The sequence below is a fragment of the Phyllobates terribilis genome, unplaced genomic scaffold, assembly GCF_046119375.1.
Source record: "Phyllobates terribilis strain yellow unplaced genomic scaffold, ASM4611937v1 Scaffold_1__5_contigs__length_1240528914, whole genome shotgun sequence".
NCBI classification, from domain to species: Eukaryota; Metazoa; Chordata; class Amphibia; order Anura; family Dendrobatidae; genus Phyllobates; species Phyllobates terribilis.
In genome coordinates this window covers 810,440,719-810,455,712 of record NW_027362761.1, presented here as the reverse complement: position 1 = coordinate 810,455,712, position 14,994 = coordinate 810,440,719, and the positions used below count along the sequence as shown (strand labels likewise).

The window sequence follows — 14,994 nt, the reverse complement described above, 5'->3', positions numbered from 1 at the left end:
CGGTTCACACTGTATAAATCCATGCTGTTTGCATGGATTTATACAGTGTGACCTAGTTATCAAGCACTTTCCAGGTGATGCTAACATCGCCTGGAAAGCGCTTGTCAATCTGCATGCGGAAACGCATGTGAATCTGCATGTGGATCCGCATGTATTCTGCAGGAAAAACGCATGCACAATCTGCATGCGTTTTTTCTGCCAGGGAGATGCAGAAATGATGCAGAAATTTTCTGCTTCATTTCTGCATCGTGTGCACATACCCTAACTATAGGTAAACAAGAAGTCAGAGATGGATGGAGAGCAGCATGACTGAAGGACAAGACTACATAGGGTTTGTGTGTGCGTCTGTAACCATGGAGACATATAGGTCTGGTTAGGAATTGTGTTCACAAAATGGAAGATTTTTAAAACTATAAGTATTTAAAGCTGCTTGCAAAGATGCTTTATTTTTACAGCACTAAAGCAATTAAACAAGAACCCTGAGCTTTATATTCAGCAGGATTTTGTGTTTCACAGGATTAAATGCTGAGTTGAAATGTTAAATTCCCTCAAGATGCTCCAGAGAATAAAAGAAAATAAAAACAAATTTAAAAATGTGTGTTTTTATTACTGTAGGAGGAGGTTTAAGTCTGGAGAATTACACTGCACTCCCACATTTAATTTGTGAAATTCCTTAGTAAGACACCAATTAGCCTGATTTACAGAAGGGAAGAATCTGCTGAGCTAGAAGCCTGCTTCAGAATGTGCAGAAGTCAATGTATTTGCTAAGTCGTGGATACAAATGAGAGATGTTTTCTGAGAGTGCAGTATTTATTCCCATATGCACATTTTAAAGCTATATTAATGCAAATAAAGAAATGTACAATAATGAGTGTCTGCAGGTAACAGTGAAGCATGGTGGAGGTTTCTTGCAAATTTGTAGCTGTATTTTAGCAATTTTAGCAAATGGGAGTTAGGGATATGGTCAGAAGAAACAGATACATAAATATCATACAATACTATCAAGGAGGCGTCTGGCTTCAAATTTGCTCTGCAGGAGGAACATAACACCAAACATACAGCCAATATCATTCAGATTTATAAGATCAAAGAGTCCTGATATGATGATATGGACACTTCAGAGCCCCGATCTCAACATTATCCGTTTTTTTTTAGGATTGTATGAAGAAACAAAAGGATTTGCACAAGCTTAAATCCACAGAACATCTGTGGTTACTTTTCTAACATGTTTGGAACAACCTCTCTGCTGAGTTCTCTCAAAAACTATGTGCAAGTGTACCTAGAAGGATGGATTCTGTTTTGGAGGCAAAGGGTGGTCATACTAAACATTGATTAGATGCAGATTTTTCTTTTGTTCATTCACTTTCTATTTTGTTAATTGATAGAGATTATGGTCGGATACGGGTTGCCAACTTTTGATGTATGGGTACATCATGTCGATTCTGCAGGGCACGGGATCTTTGCCTGGGCGATCTCTGCCAGGAGGCTTGGCTTAAGTAATAGCCGAGACCTGGTTGTCACTGCCAGGAGTGGTGCCTGCACTGACTTGGGCCATTTAACCCCTAAATGCAGCAATCGATATCGATCACAGCATTTAAAAGGTTGGGGGAGGGATGGGGCTCTCTCTCCCTTCCGATCGGCGCCCCCTTAACGTCATCGCGAGGGCCCGATCGTTGCCATGGCAACCTGAGGTTGTAATGATGACCTCCGAGTCAGCCAGCTACGGCAAGCATGTTAGACCATATTGACAGCATGACCTAAGAGGCATCTTTCAGTGTAATACTAGCAGGAATAATGCATTGCTATCATGCTAGGTATGGGAAGAACCCAGCGTACAACGATGGGAAAAAGGGGAAAGCCCAGCAACTAGGGAAAGGGGGAGTGGAGACCCCTAAGCAGATCTAACTCACTGACTTCCCTATCGTCCCTAAATAGTTTCAGCACCTATCGCAGAGCAGGATACCTTAGCCCTAGCTGACCCTAGAGCTAGGCCCTAGGTAGGGAGGGGGGAAGGATGACCACTAGTCAGCCCGACTGCAACTAAAGACAAATAAGGGAAACATACAAGGGGATACACTTAGCTGAGTGTATTTAAAGATTCAGCAAAGGTGTGTCAATTAGAAGCAGAAGGTGATCACCGCTGGGTCCTAGAGAGGGAGGGATGATGAAAGGATCAAGAAGGTGTCTGCAAGGCCAAGCCGGATCCAGAATGACTGTCAAACCTGACACAGACGTGACAGTACCCCCCCTTCTATGAGTGGCCTCCGCCCACTCAGGACCAGGTTTCTCTGGATGAGAGGCATGGAAAGAACGAACCAACCTAGGGGCATTCACCTCCGATGCTGAAACCACATCCTTTTCTCGGGACCATAACCCCTCCAGTGCACCAAGTACTGAAGGGACTGATGTTGAAGATGAGAATCCACAATCTTCGAAATTTGGAACTCCAAATTGCCATCAACCATGATTGGGGTCGGCGGCAGTGGGGAGGACTCAAGAGCTACCACATACTTCCTGAGCAGAGACCTGTGAAACACATTGTGGATCCTAAGGGCCTGAGGCAAATCAAGGCGAAACGCTGCTGGGTTAATGATGGCGGTTGTTTTATAAGGGCCAATAAATCTAGGTCCCAGCTTCCAGGAAGGAACCTTCAACTTTATATTCCTGGTAGACAACCACACAAAGTCATTCAAACTTAAGTCCAGACCTGGCAAGCGTTTCCTGTCAGCCATACGTTTGTATCTTTACACATGATCTACAAATTACTCTGAAACCCCCGCCACACAGAAGAGACCGACGAAGCAAAATGTTCCTCCTCAGGAACTCCCAAGCCCCTCCCCCACTAAAGGTACCAAACTGTGGATGAAAACCATATGCACCAAAGAAAGGTGACCAGCCAGTAGATTCTTGACAATGATTATTAATAGCAAACTCGGCCAACGGTAAGTAGGATGACCAATCCTTCTAGTTCTCAGAGACAAAACACCTGAGGTAAGTCTCCCAATTCTTATTAATGCGCTCGGTCTGTCCATTCGACTGAGGATGGAAGGCAGAAGAAAAAGACAACTGCATCCCCAGTCGAGTACAAAAAGCTTTCCAGAATTTAGAAACAAACTGGGTCCCCAGATCTGACAACACATCGCAAGGAACCCCGTGAAGCTTCACAATCTCATTAATGAATACCTGAGCAAGAGTCTTGGCATTCGGAAGTGCCAGTAATGTGATGAAATGAACCATTTTACTGAACCCATCTACAACCAACAGAACCACAGTCTTGCCTGCAGATACCTGTAGGTCAGTAATAAAATCCATGCACCAGTGTGTCCATGGTCTGCTAGGAATAGGCAGCGGCAGAAGAGGACCAGACGGACGGGTATGTGATACTTTAGAACGCGCGCAAATACTGCAAGCAGACACATGTTCAACCACATCCTGATGCAACCTCGGCCACCAAAAACGACGAGACAGGAGGTCCGCAGTTGCCTTACCATCTGGATAACCAGCAAGCACAGAGTTGTGATGTTCCCTAATTACTTTACGGAGCAGATTAGATGGTACAAATAACCTCCCCGAATGGCAGGAGGCAGGGGTGTCCCCCTGAGCCTCCAACACCTCTCCTTCCAGGTCAGGGTACAAAGCCAAAATGACTACCCCCTTCTGAAAAATAGGGGCAGGGTTCTCATGGTCACCAATACCAGGGAAGCTCTGGGATAAAGCATCAGTCTTGATGTTTTTAACCCCTGGACGGAAAGTGACAACAAAATTGAACCTAGTAAAAAACAGAGACTATCTAGCCTGACTAGGGTTGAGAAGTTTAGCAGACAGAAGATATGACAGGTTCTTATGGTCCGTGATAACAGAAATGGGATGGACTGCCCCCTCCAACCAATGTCGCCATTCTTTGAAAGCCAATTTAATCGGCAAAAGCTCTCTATTACCCACGTCATAATTTCTCTCGGCCAAAGACAATTTTTTGGAAAAGAAAGTGCATGGACGCCATTTACCAGGAGATTGACCCTGAGACAACACAGCCCCAACCCCCACCTCCGAGGCATCAACTTCTACGATGAAAGATTGAGAAACATTGGGTTGACTGAGTATAGGTGCTGTGGCAAAACATCTCTTTTAAGCAGTAAAAAGTCTGTTGGACGGCATTCGACCATTTAGAAAGATCAGACCCCTTTTTTGTCATGTCAGTGAGGGGTTTCACAATTACCGAATCATTTTGGATACATTTCCGGTAAAAATGAGTAAAGCCCAGAAAGTGCTGTAATGCCTTCAGGTTCTCGGGACAGTCCCAATCAAGTACAGCATGGATCTTCTCCGGATCCATCCGAAAACCCGATGATGACAACAGGTACCCCAAAAATTGCACCTGTTGGACAGCGAAAACACATTTCTCTAGTTTGGCATATAGTTTGTTATCTCTTAATATCTGTAGTGCCTGTTTAACATGATCCGGATGCGTCTCAAAATCAGGTGAGTAAACCAAAATATCACCCAGATAGACCACCACAAACCTGCTCACTAAATCCTGCTCACTAAATGATGAAAAATATTGTTTATGAAACACAGGAACACCGCCGGTGCATTGGTCAAACCAAAAGGCATAACCAGACTCTTGAAATGCCCCTCAGAGGTATTGAATGCCATTTTCCATTCACCCCCTTCTCTGATTCTAACCAGATTGTAGGCTCCCCTTAAATCCAACTTGGAGAACACCTTAGCTCCTACAACCTAGTTGAATAAATCTGGAATCAGATGAAGAGGATAAGGATCTCGGATGGTAATTTGATTAAATTCCCCGAAATCTAAACATGGACAGAGACCCCCATGTTTCTTCTTAACGAAGAAGAACCCTGCCGCCATGGGTGAAGATGAGGGTCTGATATGTTCCTTCTCCAGTCAGGTTAATAGGACAGTCATATGCACGATGAGGAGGCAAATCCTTATACCCCTTCTCAGAAAATATGTGCTCAAAACCAGACAAAAATGCAGGTAAGGTCTCCGTAGAGACCGCAGAAAGGGAAATGTTTAAGCAGTTCTCATAACAGTAATCTCCCCATTCAACAAATTCTCTGGATTGCCAAACCACTATCGGATTATGTTTCACCTACCAGGGTAGACCCAACACAATCGGAGTGGGAAGGCCCTCTGGGACATAACAAGGAATTACTTCATAATGAAAAGACCCCACCCTCAATCTTATATTATGTACAATCTAAGTCAGAGATATCTGTGCAAGTGGTGCTGAGTCGATGGCATAAACAGGGATGGGCTTAGTTAACGTACAGCAAGTAAGCCCATGAGTTTTCACAAACCCAGCATCAACCCTCACAAACCCTGCTGACTCCAGCTCCACTGTTCACAAACACAGAAATTTTCTCAGTCCTGCTCTCTAGCACCACCTCTGCTGTCAGGACAAGCTGAGAACTGCATGTTGAAGACAACCACACTCCCTGATTATCCAACTCCACACTACCAAGGGTTAATTGAATTTCTTTGCTTAGGAACCGAGGGACAGACCCCAATAAAATGTCCCTTTTTACCACAAAAAAACACACACCCTTTCTCTTGCGGATTTCAGGGGAAATATGCGACGCAGTAGCTCCCCCTAACTGCATGGGTTCCCCCAACTCCATAGGTACAGGTTCAACCCCAGACAGCTACCCCGGCAAAGGGGCATTGCCCCGAAAATGAGGCTCAGGAAAAGGTGGTCTCACCCACCTATCCCAAAGGCGTCTATCCACACTTGTATGGCGAATGACATGGCAGCCTTCGTAAACTGCCAAGGCATCCTTCAACCTTTCTGACAAAATTGGCTCCTAAGAGCCGAGTCATTCCATCTGGTATCGGTTGCCCATCTAAGGAATTCGGAACTTCACTCCACTGACCGATTCCCCTGCTGAAGGCAAAGCAGCCTGGATTCAGCCTCGGAGACTCGGTCAGGATCATCATAGATAAAGGCCAGAGCCACGAAAAATACTTCAACCGATCTGAGGCAAGCAGAGCCCTGTGGCAAAGAGAAAGCCCAAGATTGAGGATCTCCTTGCAACAGTGAGATCACAATCCCCACTCGCTGCTCCTCATCTCCAGAGGAGTAAGGTCAAAGCTTAAAATACAACTTACAAAATACTTGTCTCTACCTCCTGAAAACCTGTCAATGTTGGGTTCAAGCTGGACCAGCCTACCCCCAGAGTCCCCAACATTAAGAGTCTGCAGCCGCTGCAGTTGCTGCTGAACCTTTAATCGAAAGTCAGTCACCTCCAGTGACAAACTCTGAAGCTGCTCTAACAAAACAAAAAAAAAACACACACACAAAAAAACAAATAAAACAAAAGTAAGTCTCTCTTTTTTTTTTTTTTTAAAGGCTGGTGATAATGTCATGCTAGGTATAGGAAGAACCCAGCATAAGACGATGGGAAAAGGGGGAAAGCCCAGCAACTAGGGAAAAGGGGAGTGGAGACACCTAAGCAGATATAACAACTCCCTGACTCCCCTATCGTCCCTAAATAGGTTCCGCACCTATCGCCAAGCAGGATACCTTAGCCCTGGCTGACCCTAGAGCTAGGCCCTAGGTAGGGAGGTGGAGGAGTGAGCACTAGTCAGCCCCACTGCAAGAAGAGAAACTGAGTGTATTTAACCCCTTTACTACTCAAGTTGGTTTGCACGCTAATGACCAGACCAATTTTTACAATTCTGACCACTGTCAGTTTATGAGGTAATTACTCTGGAACGCTTCAACGGATCCCCCTGATTCTGAGACTGTTTTTTCATGACATATTGAACTTCATGATTGTGGTAAAATTTCTTCGATATCACTTGCATTTATTTGTGAAAAAAAAATGGAAATTTGGTGAAAATTTAGCAATTTTCAAAATTTGAATTTTTATGCCCTTAAATCAGAGAGATATGTGTAGCGCCCCGAGGGTTTGGCCGCTACAGGGGTATTGCACCTCTGCCAGAGGTGTGGTATTCCACTCCCAGGTAAGGATGGAGTATGGACCAGGGCTCAGTTAGCTGCATACAGCACACACACACCCCATTTCCGAGGGGCAGCTCAACGGTGCTCCCACTAGACAGAAGTGCAGGCACGACCGACTATGTCCCTGGCTGGAGTGGGGAGGGGGGGTGGAATACCCAGTGCTGTAGGGGTAGATAGGGGACGGTTCCTGAGCATAGGAAGGAGCCCATTGGTTGCTGGTCACCTGGGCTCATGGTCAGAGGGAGGTATAAAAGGTGGGTACCATCTTAGCTCTCAGAGAAGTTCAGTCTGTTCAGTCAGTGAGAGGAGAAGACCTGGAGTGGAGGCTCTGTAGGAGCTCCACTCAGGAGCGGGCCTAGAGAGAGGCCGGGGAAGAGAGAGTGGAAGAGAGAGAGAGGAGGTGAAAGGGAGCTGTGATTATGTCTCATCCCAGCTCCACGAGAAAGGAACAGGAAGGAACAGAAAAGGAGAAGAAGAGACAGAGAAACAGAAGGGCTCAGGAACAAGAAGGTGGAAGGGACCCTAAGAACCCACGAGAATACAGGGTGAAGGGTCAGGCAGATTAAGGGTGCCGAATCCCAAGTTGGTGGAGGAGAAACTACCCTCAGCCAAAGACCGGACGTCGTGATCATTTATTGGTGCGACACCTCACCAAACCTGCTAGGAAGGCACCATATAGGACAGCGGAGAACGGGGCCCACGTTTACCCGCACAAGTCCGCGGCAGCTGGACAAAAGTGGGTCACTGGTGAGGCAGGCCAGAGAAAGGAAAGAAGGGGGTCCTGTGCCATATTCCTAAGCTGCCTGGGAGCTGACCGAGCCCCTCACCTGGTGGACGCAGCACAGCTCGGGCGGTCACTACCTGTACAGAAGTGACCCGGAGTACCTGAACTGTGAGTAAAAGACATTGGACTGCAGTACGTTGTCTGTGTGCTCTTTCGCTCCTCCAGCGCTAACGATACTGGGACTCCCACCACCATCACTCCCACCATCCACTACACTGCCCTGGGGCCGCACTCTTCCCGTGGGGAGTCACACCATCCCAGCTGCGCACATCATCGGCCCCAGCGGTCTGCCCTGCAGCGGCGGTTCCTAATAACCGCAATCCACGGGTGGCGTAGTCGGACATCACTTAAAACTTATAAAGGGACTACCACTGGTCTGACCACCCTGAGCCACGGACCGGGTCGCCACTACTACCCCCATCGTCTCCCTATTGCCCGGTTCCGAGTGCCCCACGGCCCAGGGGGCGAGTCATATGTCACACAAAATAGTTAATAAATAACATTTCCCACATGTCTACTTTACATCAGCACAATTTTGGAACCAATTTTTTTTTTCATTAGGGAGTTATAAGGGTTAAAAGTTGACCAGCGATTTCTCATTTTTCCAACAAAATTTACAAAACCATTTTTTTAGGGACCACATCACATTTGTTGTCACTTTGAGGGGTCTTTATGACAGAAAATACCCAAAAGTGACACCATTCTAAAAACTGCAACCCTCAAGGTGCTCAAAACCACATTCAAGAAGTTTATTAATCCTTCAGGTGCTTCACGAGAATTTTTGGAATGTGGAAGAAAAAAAATAACATTTAATTTTGTTCACAAAAATGTTACTTTAGACCCAATTTTTTTTATTTTCATAGGGGTAACAGGAAAAAATGGACCCCAAAATTTGTTGTGCAATTTCCCCTCAGCACGCAGATACCCCATATGTGGGGAAAAAACACTGTTTGGGCGCACGGCAGGGTTCGGAAGGGAAGGAGCGCCATTTGACTTTTTGAATGTAAAATCTGCTTGAATAATTAGTAGACGCAATGTTGCGTTTGGGGAGCCCCTGATGTGCCTAAACAGTGGAAACCCCACACAAGTTACACCATTTTGGAAACTAGACCCCTCAGGGAACTTATCTAGATGTGTGGTGAGCACCTTGAACCCCCAGGTGCTTCACAGAAGTTTATAGCATTGAGCCATAAAAAATAAAATTTTCACATTTTTCCAACAAAAATGTTTTTCAGCCCCAATTTTGCATTTTCATAAGGGTAACAGGAGAAATTGCACCATGCAGTTTGTTGTGCAGATACCATATATGTTTTAGCCCTAATTTTTTTATTTTCACAAGGGTAAGAGGAGAAAATGGACCCCAAAAACTTTTGTGCAATTTCTCCTGAGTACGCCAATGGCCCATATGTGGGGAAAATACAGTGTTTGGGCGCACGGCAGGGTTCAGAAGGGAAGGAGCTCTGTGTGACTTTTTGAACGCAAAATTAGCTGGAATTGAGAGCGGACGCCATGTCGCGTTTGGAGAGCCCCTGATGTGCCTAAATAACACAAGAGACCCTATTTTGGAAACTACATCCCTCAAGGATTTTATCAAGGGGCATAGTGAACCTTGATAACATTAGGTCATCATATTGAATAAGTTGTCATTAGTCATAAGCGCAGGTGCTCGCTACTTGAGTTTGCATCAGGTACTCAGGTATGCACCATGTATCGCATGTGCTCGAGTGACATGCTCAAGTCCCCGCCTGCATGTTTCACGGTTATTAGACACCCCAAAAAAAACATGTGGGGACCGCTCCCAGCACATAGCATCGGGTGTTAGCTGTGACAATCAGCTGACACCCCGCGGCTATTGCGCTCGCGAAATCAACAGGGCGTACTAATACATACCTGGCTCTTAAAGCCCATGGCGCAGGTACGTATTAGTACGCCCTGGGCTGTAAAGGGGTTAAAGATCCAGCAAAGGTGTGTCAATTAGCAGCAGAAGGTGGAGATCACCACTGAGTCCTAGAGAGGGAGGGATGATGAAAGGATCAAGAAGGTGTCTGCAAGGCCAAGCGCAGAGACCTTTTACAGCCGGATCCAGAATGACTGTCAAACCTGACACAGCCGTGACAATTGCAATGCTATTACATTGCAATGCATTATACCAAAGATCAAACTAATAAATGTTAAACTCCCATAGAGAGACTAAGAAAAAAGTAAAAAAAAATTGTTAAAATATTTTAAAAAAATCACAAAATAAAGAACAAAAAAATTTTTTAAAAATACTGTACCAATAAATACACATATTTATGTAAAAAAACAAAACAAAAACAAGAAAAGTACACATATTTGGTATCGTCGCATCTGGAACGGCCCATCCTATAAAACTGTTACATTAGTTAACCCCTTATCACAATAAAAAAATAAATAAAAAACCTGACAAAACACGTTTTTTCATCATACTGCCGAACAAAAAGTAGACTAAAACGCGATCAAAAAGTCGAATGGAAATAAAGATAGCATCACTGAAAACGCCATCTTGACCTGCAAAAAACAAGCCTCCACACAGCTCTGTCAGTCGGGAAATAAAAAAGTTATAGCTCTCAGAATAAAGAGATGCAAAAACAATTATTTTTGATATAAAATATTTTTTATTGTGTAAAAGCGGCAAAACATAAAAAAATATTTAAATTTGGTATCGCAGTAATCGTACTGACCCGAAGAATAAAGCTGCCTTATCAATTTTACTACACAGTAGATGGCATAAAAGAAACTAACCCAATACAATTCCTGAATTGCTGGATTTTGTTCATTCTGCCTCCAAAAAATCGGAATAGAAACCGATCACAAAATGTTATGCGCCCAAAAATAGTACCAATAAAAACGTGAACTCGTCCCGTAAAAACAAGCCCTCACATGACTCTGTCAGCAGAAATATAGAAAAATTATAGCTCTCAAAATATGGCGATGCGCAATAAAAAGCGTTTTTTAGTGTGTGATAGTAGCCAAACATAACCGGGGTTTCCATGTAAATCTCTGAAATAGATGATTTATATGAAACCCCCATGGGAAGATTCCCTATAAGTAGGCAGTTGAATGGATCCCTCAGGGGTTTCATCTGAATCATGTCATTCAGAGATTTAGATGGAAACCCATGGCACCCGCAAACCATAACAGTCAAATCTGCACTAGTATATTGCGCTCCTTCCCTTCTGAGTTTTCCACTGTGCCTGAAAAGTAGTTCCCGATTACATGTATAGTATTGGCGCACTCAGGAGAAAATGCACAACAAACTGTAAGGTCCATTTTTTCCTATTAGAGCTTATAAAAATTAAAAACTTGGGGCTAAAACTACATAGTTGTAAAAATGTAATTATTCTTTCTTCACCGCCCAATGGTATACAATTCTGTGAGGCACATGTGGTGTCAACATGCTCACTGCACCCATAGATGAATTCATTGAGAGGTGTAATTTGTAAAATGACATCACTTATGGGGGGTTCTGCTGTTTTGGCCCCACAGGGGTTCTGCCAATATGACATGGCACCCTCAAACCATTCCAGCAAAATCTGAACTCCAATATGGCGCATCTTCCCTTCTGAGCTTTGCACTGTGCCTCAAAGTAATCTTCGTTCACATATGAGGTGTTGGCGTATTCAGGAGAAATTGCATAAGAAATTGTAAGGTCTATTTTCTCCTATTATCCCTTTTAAAAATTTAAAACTTAGGGTCAAAGCAGCATTTTAGTGGAAAAAAATGGTAATTTTCCATTAACTCAGCCCAATGTTATACAATTCTGTGAATCACCTGATGGATACAAAGGCTCACTGCACCCCTAGATGACTTCTTCAAGAGGTGTAGTTTCATAAATGGGGTCACTTGTTGGGGTTTCTGCTGTTTTTGCATGTCAGGGGCTCTTCAAATGTGACATGGCATCCACAATCTATTCCAGCCAAAATTGCACTCCAGAATTCAATTGGCGCTCCTTACCTTTCAAGCCGTAACGAGCACCCAAAACTTAGTTTTCCACCCAATTTTGCGCTCCAAAAGTTGAAGGGTGCTCCTTCCCTTCCGAGCCCTGCCGTGTACCGAAACAATAGTTTCCCACCACATATGGGGTATAGGTGTACTCAGGAGAAATTGCACAACAAATTGTATTGGGAAAAAGTCTAATTATTAACTCATAAAGTGACACTGGTCAAAATTGAAACAATGGCCTGGTCAGGAAGGTGAAAACAGGCTGGGGATGAAGGTGTTAATAATCTTTTTTTTTTCATAAAGCATTTTTACTTTTTAGCATTTTTGCCACATCTGCCTAAAACCTTTGCACAGTACTGTTTATATATACTGTATCTGTGCTTTTTTAGTAATTGATTAGTTTCTTACTATATCTTTAGAGGATAATGCTCTGTTTTTCTGCTAATATTCCTGCATAGAGTTTAGTGCAAACATTTGGGCATACTCCATAATAAACCAGTATACAGTATAGATAAGATACTCTAGCTTATGAATACTCCACTTTTACACTACAGGTTCTCTCCTCTTCCTAATTCCTTAGGGAATTAGCATCTATACATGGTCATTCAGATGCCACCTACCATCACTCTCCATTGGTAAGGTGCACGGATGGTGAACATATTTTCGCATAGTTTAGAATTTTGTTAGTTATTAGACTAACAAAAAAAATCAAAACTTCCAGAGTGCATCTTCTACCACATATACTGGGCCAGTTCTCAGGGTACAATAGCTTTCCATGCAATTATATTTTCCTCCCTCTTTGTGAATAACATCTACATCTGCTTTTTTATTTGTTTTGACCCCCACAATTATTTCTGAGAATTAATCCTTGGTGTGATGTGTACATATAATATTACCCACTTCTGCATTTGGAATGAGGAGACACCTGCACGGTGCACTGCACTGTACGAGATGATGCTGTATAGTATGTGTATTTTCACCTATTCCATGATAATCAATCACACTGATTTCTTTATACTGTCATAATAACTGCAGCTGCATACAATCCTAGAGGAGACAGTCTCAGCAGCTGCATAAATTACTATTAACTTGCAGTGCTTTGAATTCCTTTACTGAACGTCATGAATTGTGCTGGTATACTATAGAGAGATGGCATTAGATGTTTCCGGAAGAAAATAGGAATGGCATAGAGTAAATGTCTTGAGATGTGCAATGGGATGTCTGATCATGTGGTTGAATAAAGCGGGTATCGCTCGGTCATACTTCTGTATTATAGAAAAGCTGATTTTTTTTCCAGTTGTGAAAAATAACGAATTAGTAGGTAAAGATTTACCAAGGAAGAAGTAAAACATATTCAGATATAGCAAAACAGAAATTATTTTTTTTAAATGTTTGGAATTATGAATTTGGGCAGAGTTAGCAACACACCAGCCAAAGTAGCACCAGCAATAATCCCACAGGTCAACCTGGACAGCCTATCTGAATAATTGAGCTGTATGAATATAGTATATTGTATTTGGAGAGCCCCTGATATGCCTAAACAGTGGAAACCCCACACAAATTACACCATTTTGGAAACTAGACCCCTCAGGGAACTTATCTAGATGTGTGGTGAGCACCTTGAACCCCCTGGTGCTTCACACAAGTTTATAACATTGAGCCGTAAAAATAAAATTTTCACATTTTTCCCACAAAAATGTTTTTTAGCCCCCACTTTTGCATTTTTATAAGGGTAACAGGAGAAATAGCACCATGCAGATTGTTGTGCAATTTCTCCTGAGTAAGCAGATACCCCATATGTGGGGGAAAACCACTGCTTGGGCGCACGGCAGGGTTCGGAAGGGAAGGAGCGCCATTTGACTTTTTGATTGTAAAATTTGCTTGAATAATTAGCGGATGCCATGTTGCGTTTGGAGAGCCCCTGATGTGCCTAAACAGTGGAAACCCCACACAAGTTACACCATTTTGGAAACTAGACCCCTCAGGGAACTTATCTAGATGTGTGGTGAGCACCCTGAACCCCCAGGTGCTTCACAGAAGTTTATAACATTGAGACGTAAAACTAAAATTTCACATTTTTCCCACAAAAATGTTTTTCAGCTCCAAATTTTGCATTTTCATAAGGGTAACAGGAAAAATTGCACCATGCAATTTGTTGTGCAATTTCTCCTGAGTAAGCAGATACCCCATATGTGGGGGAAAACCACTGCTTGGGCATACGGCAGGGTTCGAAAGGGAAGGAGCACCATTTGACTTTTTAAATGTAAAATTTGCTTGAATAATTAGCGGACGTGCCCCTGATGTGCCTAAACAGTGAAAAAACCCCACAAGTAACACCATTTTGGAAACTAGACCCCTCAGGGACCTTATCTAGATATGTGGTGAGCACCCTGAACCCCCGAGTCTTTTACAGAAGTTTATAACATGGAGCCGTGAAAATTAAAAAAATCTAACTTTTTCCACAAAAATGATGTTTTAGCCCCAATTTTTTTATTTTCACAAGGGTAAGAGGAAAGAGGAAAAAATGGACCCCAAAAACTTTTGGGCAATTTCTCCTGAGTACACCAATACCCCATATGTGGGGAAAATACAGTGTTTGGGCGTACGGCAGAGTTCAGAAGGGAAGGAGCACTGTGTGACTTTTTGAACGCAAAACTGGCTGGAATCGAGAGTGGACGCCATGTCGCGTTTGGAGAGCCCCTGATGTGCCTAAATAGTGGAAACCCCCGACAAGTGACCTAATTTTGGAAACTACACCTCTCAAGGATTTTATCAAGGGGTATAGTAAACATTTTGAACCCAGAGGTACGACACAGAATTTGATAACATTAGGTCATCATATTGAATAAGTTATCATTAGTCTTGAGCGCAAGTGCTCGCTACTTGAGTTTGCATCGGGTACTCAGGTATGCATCAGGTATAACGGGTGCTCGAGTGACATGCTCGAGTCCCCACCTGCATGTTTCACTGTTATTAGACACCCAAAAAAAAACATGCGGGGATCGCTCGTGCATGGCAGGCAACGCCGCAAGGTTTTTTTGGCCGTGAAGCATATGGGGCGGAGACTCGAGCACCCGCGATATTCAATACATACCCGAGCAACCGATGCAAACTCAAGTAGCGAGCACTTGGGCTCAACAATAGTAGCCATATCGTCATCTTTTTTCTTTTTTACTTTTGAAAAAAATCCCAACCCTAACCCTAGCCCAACCCTAACCCCAACCCTAACTCTAGCCCCAACCCTAACCCTAGCCCAACCCTA

General features: G+C 43.6%; 1 protein-coding gene across 7 annotated transcripts in view; it reads right to left on the bottom strand.

Moving 5' to 3' along the window:
* Window positions 1–14,994, bottom strand: part of ARHGAP24 (Rho GTPase activating protein 24) — a 1,313,999-nt gene that overhangs the window by 59,528 nt on the left and 1,239,477 nt on the right. The window lies entirely within an intron of this gene.